The sequence below is a fragment of the Schistocerca cancellata genome, chromosome 6, assembly GCF_023864275.1.
Source record: "Schistocerca cancellata isolate TAMUIC-IGC-003103 chromosome 6, iqSchCanc2.1, whole genome shotgun sequence".
NCBI lineage: Eukaryota > Metazoa > Arthropoda > Insecta > Orthoptera > Acrididae > Schistocerca > Schistocerca cancellata.
Genome location: NC_064631.1, coordinates 332,308,599 through 332,325,613, shown reverse-complemented (window position 1 = coordinate 332,325,613; position 17,015 = coordinate 332,308,599).

The following is a 17,015-nucleotide window of genomic DNA, read 5'->3' as shown; positions in this document are numbered from 1 at the left end:
AATCACATTCCAAAACTGTGAGCGTCCTTGATAATTTCAGATGCAGATACATTCAGCTGCTTCCCGGGGAACATTTTTAATTTTTGACTTGAGCATGACTTCTCCAAACATGAAAATTGCTTTCTCGCAATGTAACTTGACGAGTTCCAAATTTCATGATGAAGACATCCTCCGAGGTGTCGAAACCTACGTCAATGTACTAAACAACTATTTGCTGCCGATTGGCTATGTTATTTCTCCGTTGAAACTTATATACTGTTGCTGAAAGACAACCATGTTCAAAACTGGCTGATATGGTTAAGATGTCATTGTCAGCGTTCTTAACAGATGGCGTTCTATAGCTCACCTCAGTACGGGATCAAACGATCGCGAGATTCAAGCAAGCCCATCGAACGCGGAGTCAAGGTGTGGCCACGCAGGGTGATACTGCGGACACGAGTGACCTCATGTCTGGCAGCTAGAGTACCTGCCGTCACACAAATAAATTTTTGAGACTCGATTAATCAAATCGTTCAAATGGCTCTGAGCACTATGGGACTTAACATCTGAGGTCGTCAGTCCCCTAGACTTAGAACTACTTGAACCTAACTAACGTAAGGACAGCATATACATCCATGCCTGCGGCGGGATTCGAACCTGCGACCGTAGCAGCAGCGAAGTTCCGGAGTGACGCGCATAGAACCGCTAGGCCACACCGGCCGGCTCGATTAATAACAAATAGAGTGAAGTTGAAGTGGTGGTTTTAATGCTTCAGATGCTCCACATAACTTGAATACAGCGCGCAGAACTTCATACAACATGTAAACATTCAGCAAAGGCCTTCTTCTGGGTGTTGTTTAACATCTGTGTCATACTGATTTGAATGTCGGTTATGTCGTCAAAGTGTTGACCTTCATGTGAATCTGTGCGCTTTGTCGTTTTTTTCCAGAAAAAAGAAAATCTTTCCAAGTCTTTCATTTCAAGCAAGTCGGGGCAGGCATCCACTCGTCGTTGCTCTTGCTCGGGAGTCATTATGTGGGACTAATATTGCACACACTTTTCTTCTAAACATTCTGGAGAACAAAAAATTTTAAAAACTGGTACTACCTGTATTGCACAAGAGTGTACATTTGATTTTCTTCCCTGCAAGATGATTTGAAAATTGGTCCCGGTCCGAAACTAGTCATCGAGTGAATAAAAGAAGTGAAATTTGCAACTTGGGCTGGTTTTTTCCTTGTACTGATTCTGGAGAACGTCCACTTCATTTAGGGATGTTTTTCCATAGCGATTTGTGGCAGAACGATCGTAATACACTACGGCCACAAGTCCACTACTTAACACTGCCTGCTCACTCCTCACTGGTCCAAGGCACATCTGTTGTTTGCAGTTGTTAGCTCAAGCTGCCACTGTAGTTACTGGCCGGCCGAAGTGGCCGTGCGGTTAAAGGCGCTGCAGTCTGGAACCGCAAGACCGCCACGGTCGCAGGTTCGAATCCTGCCTCGGGCATGGATGTTTGTGATGTCCTTAGGTTAGTTAGGTTTAACTAGTTCTAAGTTCTAGGGGACTAATGACCTCAGCAGTTGAGTCCCATAGTGCTCAGAGCCATTTTTGTAGTTACTGCGTTGAGGTTGCTTATATGCAAGGAATAAAATCAAGCTCGGAACTTTTTGGACAGACGGTGTATTAGGGCGTACCAGCAGCCCACAGAAGTCATTCCACGGCCAAAACGGCCAAAGAGTGCTCGGTCGAAAGGTTGTGGCATGTTAACCAATTGACGCTTCTGGAAGACCGAGAACATATTATTATGTGGAGATTGGTGGATCATCCCGCCGGAGTAGGAAACTGTGTGTCGAGTGGAGTGTATACTATTCTTAACATGATGACCATATCATTTTCACACCCATTTTTTTCCACAGGCATAAAAGTAGAAAGCAGCAACGGGCGAGTAACTTAGCTACCCGCAAGTGGAGGATCAGCGGAAGACGATCGCTGCAGGACACTTTTGCCAGCCAGGCTGGCCACCCTTCCCAGGGCGCACTCGGTGAACAGTAAAGATGGGTAGTTCGCAAACGAACGGGTGCAAAGGAACAATTCACTAAGATGAACGAAAGGACCGAGGAACGAATTAAAGGAACGATAGGTTCATAGTTCACTTCGGTCGCTGCGGTCTACTTATAGTTCCCGGGAACGAGGAACGATCGGTTCATAGTTCACTAGTTCACTTCGGTCGCGGCAGTCACTTCGGCAGTTCTCGTTCCAGCCTCGGTCCCGTGCTCATCTCAGTCTCGGTCTCCCTCGGCCGCACTCGTCGTTCTTCGCGTGAGCACCTGTCTCAGTTCCACTGCCGACTGCTTCTAGTTAGTTCAGTATCCAGTTGTTCGTTTCGTTCACTGCGCTCGCCTATTTTACATGTGTTCCAAACTGTTCTTGCACTTGGTTCTGGCTATTCAGCGTCCACGACCGGTAATGAAAAAGTATTTTATAGTTACGTAAATTACATAAAAATTACGTTGTATGTAATAGGTACGTCTTTTCAGGTAACAAAAGGGCATATCAGCTCACTTCATTATATCGATGAACAGCAGAAGACATACTTATAACAAGGCAGGTTTTTTTGTTATTCATATACTTTTTGGTTTTATCGACTTGATTTAGCAGCTAACTTTCAATAATTTGCTTAATTTTTAGTGTAAGAAAATTCATATAAAACGATTTTCGTGTATCTTTCACATACAAAACATTACATTTAGGAAGGCTCTAATTATTTTTAAGTTTGGTTGTTTCCAATTTACATTACCTGCTAGTTTGGCTTCTTTGAAAAAAAAAAAATAGATTGTGGGACATTTTGGCTCAGTAGGAAAAGCGGTGCCTCTCCATTTGAAAAGACATAGCTTGCCATAAAATCATATTTACTTATTATCTCAAAAACATTTGTTCAGAAGGAGTTTTCAAACCAAACACTTTACTAATGCGAACTTAATTATTATTATTATTATTATTATTGCTGCATTAACTTTAATAATGCAACATAAAAACCTAATTTTTACTAAGCGTGTAATGCAAGTATGAGAGAACCACATTTTATTTTATGCTTCCATAAAGTCTGTACTTCGCCTACGAACTCAGAGACAACGTGAAGTATATGTAGGGTGTAAACGATTATTGTTTACAACGTAGCATAGATATGCAGTGGAAGTCGAAACGAAGAATTTTATACAAGACACTTGTGGTCTATTAAGTTGGGAAACAGCCACCAACAGGTTTACAAGACTACATGAGTTATAGCCGATGCGCATCGCGTGAGATTTTCATGTTTTCTTCTCCAGCTCTCTACACATCGTCATCGATTGTTTCGCAATTGTAGCTTGCATTACCTTGTTATTTCTTCACTGCCTAATTATTACATGTCAGTCTGTTTGTTGTACCTACTCGTAACGGGCAACACATCGTCCGTAACTAGCGAGCAGTCTGTACTCGGGGCCGGTTTTCCGTGCGCCACCCTATATTATTTCCCTGCGATCAGCCACACAAGGCTACAGTTGGCTAAACGACAGGTTCTGCAGAATCACAGAAATTACTTCTAAAAGTGTGTAAGAATTCTGTAATGAATAAAAATTCTATACTCCATGGGGGAGGCAAGTGCCCGCTCTTGGTGACCTCCATCCTCAGTCACCTACACCACTAGTTTTCAGTTTTCCATAAGAACCATATACCAAGTACAAATGAACGGTGAACGAGTAAAAATGAACGGTTCCCAAAGAAGAACGATCAACAGTGAACTAGTTCCCAAGGATGAACGAGTTTGCCCATCTCTAGCGAGCAGGAGCTGTGGCGGAAGAGCGCGGAAGCCGGCCGTGTGCACACGTGTCGGAGGTGTGGCGGCTCTGGCTCCGTGACGACAGCTGGGCCCGTCCTGTAATTAGCCGCTCTCGCCGACAAGGCGCGCCGCCTGCCCGCACCTGCCGCCGCCGCCGCCGCCGCCGCCGACCTCTGGCCGCGCGCTGCCCCAGGGCCCGCGGGGAGCGCCGCTGTCGTGTGCCGCCCGCCGAAACTGGGGAGGGGTCAGTCTGATGTCTCACGGTGACCACAAAGATACACTGAAGACCAGAAAGACAAACTGAACAGTTACTGGTCACATAAAAGGTTTGCTTCATTAAAGGCAAAGCCACAGGAAAATCTGTTATTATTATTGTTATTTGTATTATTATTCGAACTGGACAAACTCAGGACCCCGGGAAACAGCTGATTTATAAGGTAATATTCTTTAACTACTTTTTTAATGAACTTCCCAAATTCTTCATTCTTGATCTGTGTAGTTCTCTTCTTTCTTCTGTCCATGTTCCTCTCCCTTCTTCTGTGTTCTCTTCTGGAAACCCTAGACTGTGTTTTGTGTCTTTGCCTGTCACACCCAAATTCTGTAGGTCTTTCTGATCTTCTATAAACCAAGAAATTAGGTTTTTTTTATTTGTGTCGAAAAAGTTGAATAGCTTTTTTGTCAGCTTCTTGTAATCAATTCCTTTTAAGTGTAATCTCACCCTACCTCATTGTTTCTATTATACATGGTGTTACAAAAAGGTACGGCCAAACTTTCAGGAAACATTCCTCACTCACAAATAAAGAAAAGATGTTATGTGGACATGTGTCCGGAAACTCTTAATTTCCATGTTAGAGCTCATTTTAGTATCGTCGGTATGTACTGTACTTCCTCGATTCACCGCCAGTTCGCCCAATTGAAGGAAGGTAATGTTGACTTCGGTGCTTGTGTTGACATGCGACTCATTGCTCTACAGTACTAGCATCAAGCACATCAGTACGAAACATCAACAGGTTAGTGTTCGTCACGTACGTGGTTTTGCAGTCAGTGCAATGTTTACAAATGCGGGGTCGGCAGATGCCCATTTGATGTATGGATTAGCACGCGGCAATAGCCGTGGCGAGGGACGTTTGTATCGAGACAGATTTCCAGAACGAAGGTGTCCCGACAGGAAGACGTTCGATGCAATTGATCGCCGTCTTAGGGAGCACGGAACATTCCAGCCTATGACTCGCGACTGGGGAAGACCTAGAACGACGAGGACACCTGCAATCGACGAGGCAATTCTTCATGCAGTTGACGATAAACCTAATCTCAAAAAATGGTTCAAATGGCTCTGAGCACTATGGGACTCAACTGCTGAGGTCATTAGTCCCCTAGAACTTAGAACTAATTAAACCTAACTAACCTAAGGACATCACAAACATCCATGCCCGAGGCAGGATTCGAACCTGCGACCGTAGCGGTCTTGCGGTTCCAGGCTGCAGCGCCTTTAACCGCACGGCCACTTCGGCCGGCTGAACCTAATGTCAGCGTGAGAGAAGTTGCTGCTGTACAAGGTAACGTTGACCACGTCACTGTATGGAGAGTGCTACGGGAGAACCAGTTGTTTCCGTAACATGTACAGCGTGTGCAGGCACTATCAGCAGCTGATTGGTCTCCAGGGGCACACTTCTGCGAATGGTTCATCCAATAATGTGTCAATCCTCATTTCAGTGCAAATGTTCTCTTTACGGATGAGGCTTCATTCCAACGTGATCAAATTGTAAATTTTCACAGTCAACATGTGTGGGCTGACGAGAATCCGCACGCAATTGTGCAATCACGTCATCAACACAGATTATCTGTGAACGTTTGGGCAGGCATTGTTGGTGAGGTCTTGATTGGGCCCCATGTTCTTCCACCTACGCTCAATGGAGCACGTTATCATGGTTTCATACGGGATACTCTACCTGTGCTGTTAGAACATGTGCCTTTACAAGTACGACACAACATGTGGTTCATGCACGATTGAGCTCCTGCACATTTCAGTCGAAGTGTTCGTACTCTTCTCAACAACAGATTCGGTGACCGATGGATTGGTAGAGGCGGACCAATTCCATGGCCTCCACGCTCTCCTGACCTCAACCCTCTTGACTTTCATTTATGGGGGCATTTGCAAGCTCTTGTCTATGCAACTCCGGTACCAAACGTAGAGAATCTTCGTGCTCGTATTGTGGACGGCTGTGATACAATACGCCATTCTCCAGAACTGCATCAGCGCATCAGGGATTCCATGCGACGGAGGGTGGATGCATGTATCCTCGCTAACGGAGGACATTTTTAACATTTCCTGTAACGAAGTGTTTGAAGTCACGTTGGTGCGTTCTGTTCTTGTGTGTTTCCATTCCATGATTTTCGTGATTTGAAGAGAAGTAATAAAATGAGCTCTAACAAGGAAAGTAAGCATTTCCGGACACATGTCCACATAACATATTTTCTTTCTTTGTGTGTGAGGAATGTTTCCTGAAAGTTTGGCCGTACCTTTTTGTAACACCCTGTATTATCAGTTTCTTCATACAACTTCTTGTTGCTTATCAATTTCCAATCCCATTTTCTTACTATGGACCCCTATTTTCCGACTTATGCATCTTTCTTCTGTAATTTATTTAGCTGTTTTAATGGTTTTAACCACCACATTGTAATGATTCAATTTTCTAATAACAAAGAAGGATATACTATTGTACGAGTTCTTTGTTAAGTGAAATGGCATTTCCACTTTTCTGAGGCTATGTGAAGTTCGTTGTTCAAAGTATTTAACACGATTATTTCTCCCAAGTATTTAAATTTATTATTTTTCCGTATTTTGATTCTAGCTATACCGGGTGTCTCTCTTGTGTTTCGTCAGGCGCATTTTCTCTGTTGTTTCGCCAGGTATTTGAAATTTCACAAGCTGCGACATTGTCGCGAATAAAACAGTGACCGGTATATACAATAAGTTTCCTTTAATTTACGTCTATGGTCACAAACGTTTAGTTAACAGATTACCGGTTTCGGTCTATAATGACCATCATCAGATCTGTTCTATAAAAACAAAGTCCTAATGTACTCAAATGTTAAATGCAAGATCAGCACCAGCATCGTCAAGTGTATGTAATTAACATCATATGCACGACTTATGTTGAGTGCTGCTGATAATATGACTCGTAAATATGATGTTATTTACATACATTTGACTATGCTGGTGCTGCTCTTGCATTTAACATTTGACGATGCCACTATGGTTACAGCGCATTACGACTTTGTTTTTATAAAACAGATCTGATGATGGTCATTATAGACCGAAACCGGTAATCTGTTAGCAAAAAGTTTATGACCATAAGCGTAAATTAAAGGAAACGTATTTGAAATTTCGTTTTAGCAACGTGTAGCTGAAGTCAGCCTAAACGAATCCTGCTCATCAAGTCTCACGTGCGATGCCAGTGTAGACGGAAAGTGTCTGTGTGTTTCCCATTAGAAATAAAATTATTTTTAAACCGTAATTTTATGTGCCCATTCGATAATGCTATGGGAAATTTGTCCAGTGTGTTATTCGTTTTATCTGTATGTAATAACAGGAGCAGTGAAAGCGAAGAATAATCGTTATTCCAGCGGCGACTGTGCAGCGCTGCTGCGTACTGGTAGAAGTGAGCGCGTGCCGTGGTGGTGCCGTGGGTATGTGCAAACTACACCCAGTGAGATTTGCACCCGAACAGTAATCTGTGAAATTTGCACCCAGTGCTGCTGGAAGCTACCTGCTCACGGTTACGGTCGACCTGAACTTCAAGAGCCCTCGTGCACCGGAAACGATACCTATGCGGTACAGTCAACCTGCACTATGTTAGTCGTCCCAGCAGTGTTCTTCGGCAACATGAATTGCAGCCACATGTACAGTAATATTGCCAGCCACTGTTGTTCCTAAATCTTTGCGGCAAACCATTTCCAGGCCAGGATGTTTACACTATCCGCATATGGCCACGAGATGAACGAAAGCGAGATACCGGAAGTCAGTGCGAACCTCCTGCTCTTTCATTCCACAAGGAAAGAAGTTACCAAGAAGAAGAGAAATCTGGTTTCTTGGAATGTGTTCCTTTTTAAGTAAACTTTAATCGTGAATTGTTATTGGATACATAACTTTTTCAGAACGCTGAAAAACAACGTTGATTATATAGTTTAAAAGTAATTCGTCTGAAAACTGCTAAAATCAAAACCAATATGAATGACTGTATACGAGTTACGAATCCCTCTGTTCTTGCCTAGAGACAAGAGGCAAATACACGAACGATCAGACAAGATGCTTTGTAAGCAAAATAGAAATGCATCGGTGTAAAATACACTTTATTTGCAATAACACGGAAAAACATTTACATCTACATGACTACTCTGCAATTCACAGAGCTTCCATCGAACGAATTTCAAGCTATTGCTCTACCGTTCCACTTTCGAGACACTGCGCGGGAAAAAACAAACGCTTAAATATTTCCATTTGAGCTCTGATATCTCTTATTACGATGATCATTTCTCCCATTATAGATGGGCCCCAACAAAATATTTTCACATTCAGAGAAGAAAGCTGGAGATTAAAATTTCGTTAGAAGATCTCTTCACAAGGAAAAACACCTTTAATTTAATGATTGCCACACGAACTCGCGTATCATGTCCGTGACATCCCTTCTCCTTTTTCACGAGAGCACAAAACGATCTGCTCTTCTTTTAACTTATTCAGCGTCCTCCATCAATAGAATCGGTAAGGATACCGTACCGCACACCAATACTCTGTAAGGACGGTCAAACGTTGTGTAGGCGGTTTCATTAGCGGGTTTTTGCACCTCCTAAACGTTCTGCCGATAAAGACCGTGGTTCGAATGCACAACGACATTACCTATGTGGTCGTTTCTATTTAAGCCGGTCGTAATTGTTATCCCTAGGTGTTTGATTGAATCGACAGCCTTTCGACTTGTGTTTTATCGTGTAATTGAAATTTAACGGATTCCTTTTAGTCCTCATGTGGATGATCTCGCTATTTTCATTATTTAGAGTCAACTATCACTTTTTTGCACCGTAAGAGATCGTGTTTAAATAAATTTGCAATTGGTGTTGATCCTCTGATGTCTTTAAAAGACGATAAATGACAGCATCGTCTACTATCAGTCTAAATTGGCTGCCCGATTGTCTCCTAAATCATCTATTTAGAGTATCAACAGAGGAAGGCCTACAACAGTTCCTTGGGGAACGCCAGATTTCCGTTCTACTAGAAGATTTTGCAACGAACTGTGCCCTTTCTGACAGGAAATAACGAATCCAGTCGCATGTACAACTGAGGCGATACTCCACATCTACGCAATTTGATTAGAAGCCGCTTGCGACGAGCGCTGGCAAAAGTCTTTTGGAAACCTAGAAACATGGAATGAATCTGATTTCCTCTTTCGATAGCTCTCACAATTCCATGAGTATAAAGAGCTAGTAATAACTGACTGTAACAGCTGCTGCGGAGAGTGGCCATGAAGCTTCAAAATAGTTTAGGCGTCTTACGAACCTATGGAGAATAAAATTATGGTCCATTACAGTAGATCTTGTACCAAGACGGTAGCGGTAAGAATGTCCTTCAGATTTCCGTCCTCGTATATATTATTTTCTGTGTTCCGTAGCTCTGGTCGTAGATATGCGAGTCACATTCATGAATTTAATGGTTGTCTCCTTTGCCCACTTCTGTATTCATGCAGACATCAAACACGTCGAGTACCTCTACGTACGCGCACCAACTTTCGAACGGAAGTGAAATGATACTGTACCACATGATGTAGCACTGCAGCACTATCGGCGGGAGATAGAGGAAGCAAGGATGAAAGTGAGGGAGAAGCATATACAGACAAGGACAGAGACAGATATGGTCCGGACGTACGTAATATTCTCCAATCTTTTTTCGACAATTCTGGCAAAACCTCGGTAGGACGACGGTGACTACCTGCACACCTTTAATGTTTGTCTGTAAACGGTCATTTTATTCGCTGTTTGTAATCCAGTTTTTTCTGTAGCCTGTTGGAGCGTGATCATGTGTTCCGTCGCATCTTGTAGGTTCTCTGATAAGGCTGCTAAATCCCAGCAAAAGGAAAGCCGCCAGTTTCATGATTTTCTGTCTTTCTTTCAAGTTTATCTTTATATATTTGCTCTTCTATTGTTTTTTCTTGATTGTTTTATTACTTTCTCGAAGAGGCTATTGAATAATAATAGAGACAGTGCTTCACCAGAAATTTTACTTTGAAAATTGTGTTTTATTGTCAACTCGAAATTCTTCTAGGACATTGCATAAAGTATTTCTATCGACGTAATCACAGGCTTTTTTTAAAACCAGAAAATGGTACATAAAGATTTTGGGCTCGTAGTTTCTTTTACCTGATCAAGAGCTTTATTGTTAATACCTGTTAAAGTCAGAATCTTCCTCCCTTAGTTACGCTTTGACATAATTTGTTACTGCGGTATAAACGAAGGAGGGAAAAGACCTTCACAAATTGAGGTCAATAATGCATTGTTCCACCTCTGGGCCTTAGGCAAGCAGTTATTCGGATTGGTACTGGTAGAGCTGTTGGATTCCTCCTGTGGGAGATCGTGCCAAATTATGTCCAATTGGCGCGATAGGTCGTCTGAATCGTGAGCTGGTTGGAGGATCCTGCCCATCATGCTCCAAATGCTATGAATTGGAGAGAGATCTGGCGACCTTGCTGACCAAGATAGGGTTTGGCAAGCGCCAAGACAAGCAGCAGCAATCCTTGCCGTGTGCGGGCGGGCGTTATCTTGCCGAAAATCAAACCTAGGGCGGCTTGCCATGAAGGGCAACAAAACGGGGCGTAGAATATAGTCGACGTACCGCTGTGCTGTAAGGGTGTTGTGGATGACAACCAAAGGGGTCCTGATATGAAGAGAAATGGTGCCCCAGACTTATCACACTCTGTTGTATGGTGAACGACAGTCAGGTTGGTATCCCAGTGCTGTCCGCGGCGTCTCCATACACGTTTTGCTGGTCACTGGAGCTCAGTTCGAACTCGGACTCACCATAGACAATTACAGTCCAGTCAGTTAGATTCCAGGCCGAAGACGTCACTGGAGACGCCCAGAACAGCAGTGGGGTGCCAATCATACTGTCGCCCACAATACCTCTTTCCAACCGCGAATAATGGTCTGGGTTGCCGTTTCTTTTCATACCAGGACCGCTTTGGTTATCATCCGCGACACCCTTACAGCACAGCGGTACGTCGACGATATCCTACGCCCCGTTTTGTTGCCCTTCATGGCCAGCCATGCTGGGCTTACATTTCAGCAAGATAATGCACGCGCGCACACGGAGAGAGTTCTATTGCTCGTCTTCGTGTTTGCTAAATTTTACCTTAACCAGCAAGATCTCCGAATCTCTCCCCAATTGAGAACATTTGGAGCATTATAGGTAGGGATCTCCAACCACCTCGGGAATTTGATGATCTAAAGTACCAATTGGACAGAATTTGGTATGGTATCCGCCAGGAGGGCATCCAACAATACTATCAGTCATACCAAGCCGCATAACGGCCAGAGGTGGGAAGACGGGTTATTGACTTTGCTCAAGTTGTGAAGTTCTTTCTCTAGAATAAATCATCCAGTTTTTCTGAAATTGTAATTATCTGTTTGTCTGTACATACACATCTCATCTATCGATTTCCCTCCCAGTCGGATAATTCCTTCGTGGAACGTCCTTTTTCTTAGAGTGCATTACGATTTGTTTAGAAAGCTGCATCATATTTATTACGCATGTTGCCAGCGTATTCATTGAAAATACTAAAAAAGTATGTCTTGGACAATATAATACGAGGATCAAAAAGTATGTTACATTTTATTATGGCAGGTCAAGTAATTTTTATTAAACGCTGCACTACACTTCAGAGTGACACAGACACATGATACTATTTTTCAACATAGCCAGAAAGTTTCTGTAAATAACGATCGGAACGTCCTACCAATCGTTTAATTCCTCAACGATAGAAATCTGCTCCTTGGTCACGGAGTCATTTGCGAACCGCTGTCTGAACATCCTCATCGCTGGAAAGTCTCTGTCCCGCCGCCCCCCCCCCCCCCCCGCCCCCTCCCCCAGATGTTGTTCTTTCTCCCCAGATGTTCTTTCAGACTAAAATCACATGGTGCAAGTTCCCATCAACATCACCCACGCCTGTGCGGTCTTAGGGAAATTGTTGGCACCATTTCACTACGGCTGGTCACGTCATTGCATTTGTTCCACGTACCGCCAGAATTCCGCATAGAATCTGTGTCTAATTTAGACGTTTTATTCCCTGGTACTGTTGGTATTATGCTTACTACAACTTCGGAGTACGTTTTCAACTGGCACGCGAATCCAGTCGCACACTACGGTGCACCTGTTACCCGTACCGCAGCATAACTGTCTCTGCAGGAAATTCGGAACTCAACTCCCACCTTACACTGTGACACTGCAGTTGCCCAGTGACCTTAGCGTGGGACGACACGTGTAGCTTACTACCCTAAGTGGAGCTTAATAAGGTCAGTGCTTTTCGAATTAATCATCGGAATATGTCATTTTTTTATTGTCTTCCTACACAAACTGGCGACTTAATCGCGCATAATAAATGTTCGAGTCTTGTCAGTATAATAGTGCAAAAGACAATAAAGTTAACCTTAGTATTCCTCTACAACTTCGAAGTCAGCGTGGAGAAGTATACGTGATGGCAGAGATTTAAATTACCCGCACTGGTGTAACAAGAATAGGCTGATAACCAGAGAGAGAGAATTTACTTTCTCCTAAAGTATCTTATTTTAAATATTGTTTGATTGAGACGTTCAGCATTGTAAGTAGTATAAGATTTCATATACAAATGATTGTTCATTTCAACTAGTGGACTAAGCTAGAATACTTTATTCCATAAAGTGAGTTATCGCCATAACATTACTTGAACCAAACGAAGTTATAGTACAAAATTTAAATCTGTTGTTTTGCACCGTTAGTGCTCAGATGTGTTAATTTGGAAAAGGGTATCTAAACCCGTTATTTAAAAGTGAATTATGACTGGAGGTAGGTCTTTAGTTAGGCCAGTAATATACGTAACTTCAGATTAATGTTTACTTACGTGCGCTAGACTCCTGGAATGGCAAGCTATGTAGTTTGAATAGATGGCAATTACTAAAAATTTACTGCATCAAATAAGCAACTGTTTGCTTTGAACAGATCGATAACACTGAAATACAAATCAAGCCAGTACCCAAAAGCTTTATTACTATAGACACAGATATGAAACGTGTGAACTTAATTTATTCCTTTCTTTGATTTGACATTGCCAGTATTACTTTAATTTTAAGTTACTTTACTTTTCTTTGTCTTCACTCAAATAGCAGATATGACGTTACCTCTGAATATTATTGAACGACACTGTTTACTTACTGCGGCATTATTATCAACTATTTTCAATTATCTTTTGAACAAACAAAGAAAACTGGCAATGATAGTTTTTTGTGACTTTTCTTTTAGCTATTTAAGGAACGACACGTGGATATTCAATAGCTGCAAAGGAATGGAACCCTAAGTAGGTGACTGAGGGTAATCACAAGATTATGTATACCTTGTGGCAATGCGATGCAAAGTTTTGGGTTTGGCGAATGCCTGTAGAATGTTAACTGCCATCACATGCAATGCCAACAGTGAATACAGAGGATATGGTGTTAGGGTAGGGGGCTGTCTCCCATGGTTAGGGCATGGTTCCCATACGCTTAAGAAAAGACTGAATGTGGAAGGGTATGAACATGTTTTACAGTGTTGGTGCTGCGGAAAGTATACAAACAGTTCGGAGGCGATGACTATGTCAGCATGACAATACACCCTGTCATAAAGCAGCAGCTGAGACTCAGTGATTTCTGCACAATGTCATTCCTGAAATGGACTAGCCTGCTAAGGTGTCCGACCTGAATGTAATGGAATACCTTTGGAATAAGCCAGAACGTCGACTTCGCTTCAAACCGCAGCGTCCAGCTTCATTAGAGTCTTTGGTTTCGTCTCTTGAGGAATAATGGGCTGCCATGCGTCCAGAGACTTACAGACACCTTGTAGGGTGGTCATGTCATTTTGATTTTTGTATGTCATGGATGTGCGCGTCAGAGAGGGAATAAGTTGCGTTAGTGTTAAACAATCTTTGATCTTGTCGTGGCACAGTCTTTGCTTCTGCGCAGTCTGATAACATTGTTAGTTGAAATGTGGTAGGTGATGGACGTATTCAGTAGTGTTGTATGGACTTGTGATGGTATCTGTTAGATCAAGAAAGGACAGCAAGGATGAGTGACGAGAGATACATTGAAAGTTGAGAGGAATATAAATTTTGAATAATGTCATTGTTTTTTAAGAGAAGAAGTTTGAGGTAAGACTGCAGCACTGCGCAGCTCTCAGAGCCGAGAGAAAGACCACTCCATTTCCCTGAGTCATAGATTTACATATTGATTAAGCCGTTTGTTTTTATAGAAATATTCTGTTAACCCTTTAAAAATCACTGTTCGCTTTGTTAAGGATAGTATAGTTCAGAACAATGGTATGTGTGAAGATCACCCGACGTTTTACTCTGTCCTTTGCATACGTACCACATTGTAAAGCAGTTATCTTGGAATATTAATTCATAGGAATAATTACTCTCCCTACCGCACTGGTTGTCATTACGCATTACCACATGCAACAGTTCGAACATGTATTTAGAAGTAGAAATCTAGCTTAACCGTTGCCTGCCTGCTGTTTGCTGTTGTGCTTCCGAGAAATCTGCAACAATGTTGTTAAGGCGCGAGCTAAGTGGAAATTTTGATTAGGGCCAGATAATTGTTTTACTTCAGTTACATTCAGATTAGTTACAGTTCAGTTCATATTAGGTTCTGTTTAGTCAAAGTTTAGCATACGAGTTTAAGTCGAATGACAGTTTCTGGGTACATTGTTTCGGTAGTATGCAGACTTTTATAGAGTGGTAGGTAAAGTTGGGGTACATTTCAGACAGAAAGAAAATATAGTGCGGAACTTACAACCTCACTGTATGTATCGTCGGCGGAGTTCAAATCATCATAAAGGCGGAGGGTGGACACACCACATTTTAATGTCCGCTAATTGGTGTCCCGACGCTTTCGATCTGATAGCGTATGCCCTTACCTTTCTTTGTGCTTTGGTATGCTTTACCCAGTCACTTACACACAGACTGCAGCATAACGTGGACTCCGAACCGCGATGCGGCTAGACATTTTAGACAGTAATCACTGCTGAAGGGAAACTAGCGATGAGGCGGGAAAAAGTCCCAGACGGACTTGGGAGAGAGCGCTAGTCTTCTGACTGTGTTGCCTGGCATTTATCCCCTGAGCCGCCGCGCCATACTTCCTTTTCTTCCCCAACGAATGCTCGCGCTTTGTTTCTAATGGCCTCGTCGTCTACGAGACGTCAAACTATAATGAACTTTCCTGCCGCCTTCTTTCACCAGTGAAGGACAATGACGGTTCTATTAGAGGCCGTGTTTAGCTCGAGGTAAACGAGCGCCACATGTTAATACCTCTACCACCTGCCTCGGCGTTTCATCTTCCCAGCTGTCGATTTTCTTTAAAAAGAATTGCTTCATTACCTCTCTGCGTAAAAGGTTGCTAGCATTAACTGTACTGTAAAATAGCTGCCCTTTGTGTACTAGACATTAAAAAAAACAGTTTCGATAGTTAGAACTATGTGGAGGTCCCACTTTTAGATGACGAGAATAGTAATAAAAACGTATCTTATACACTGCCACACGATAGATTATTCACAATACGACTGTGCCTGTTATGATCGATATGTTAAGCTTTTACTCTAATAATTTTCGTTGGCGTCCTGTTCTACGAGTTTCATAACATCAGATTACGTGGTTATTTCTCTCACTAATGCGTTTGTTATGAATAATTATAGCCGCGCGTTTCGTCACAGGGTTATTTGGTAAGCGTGATAGCGCTACGGACATGTTTAGCAAACTCAAGTGGTACACTCTGCAAGAGAGGCGCTCTGCATCGTGGTGTAGCTTGCTGTCCATGTTTCGAGAGGGTGCGTTTCTGGATGAGGTATCGAATATATTGCTTCCCCGTACTTACACCTCCCGAGGAGATCACGAATGTAAAATTAGAGAGATTCGAGCGCGAACGGAGGCTTTCCGGCAGTCGCTCTTCCCGCGAACCATACGCGACTGGAACAGGAAAGGGAGCTAATGACAGTGGCACGTAAAGTGCCCTCCGCCACACACCGTTGTGTGGCTTGTGGAGTATAAATGTAGATGTAGACATTTATGATATTTTTCCCCCTCAAGCGTACCGTTGCCGCTCACTGCACTCGTTTGGTTTAGGTGTCGCCATATGCAGTTGAAGCAAAGATAAACATTAATGTAAAATGGGGGTGTGTAAACTGTAATAACTTGTTGCATTTCTTCAAATACTCACTGAACTACAGTCACGTAATGTTTATTAACGCCAGTTGATGATTTTATGAATCCTACGTCAAAGGCCGTAATTTCTCTTATTGCCGTATTTTTATATGATTTATATTCCTGATTTCTTGTGTTAGAAAGACAGTGTTTTCAATTTTTAATTGGTTTTCACTCTTGTTCTGTACAAAATCTTGGTCCCCCTGTCTTCAATATCACACATACTGTGTAATGTGTTATTTGAACAAATAGGGCATTGCCGCATGTGATTATAAGTTGCAAGCTCTGTTCAGAATGTGTTCGTCAGCTGCTATATTTTTCTGTATTGATGTTATGATGAAGTCGTAATATGTGCTTTTATTACATGAGTCTTCAAAACTCTAATATTCAGTATGTATTGTACACTATATTTGTTATCTACTATGTTTGATAAAATGATTTTCACGTCTGATTTTATGTGTCATGCTTTTTTTTTTTTTTGCACAGAAGATGATCAAATAGTGACTGAAATCGATTGTAATAAATGGTTTACAACCTTTTATGACCGATGCTACATTTTTTTTTTAAGTAGAGACAGATTCGATCGCTGAGAAACGCCATAGCAACTCCTCTCCAGTCAGTATGTTTCTCCCTTCCTCCTGCGTTGCTTGAATTAATTAGCATCAGCTTTTTCGCAGTTGTTTCTTCAATTTAATGCAAGTGAGTTGCTTTTAAGACACTGACAGCACAGAATTTTAGCGGAATGGAGAGGATTA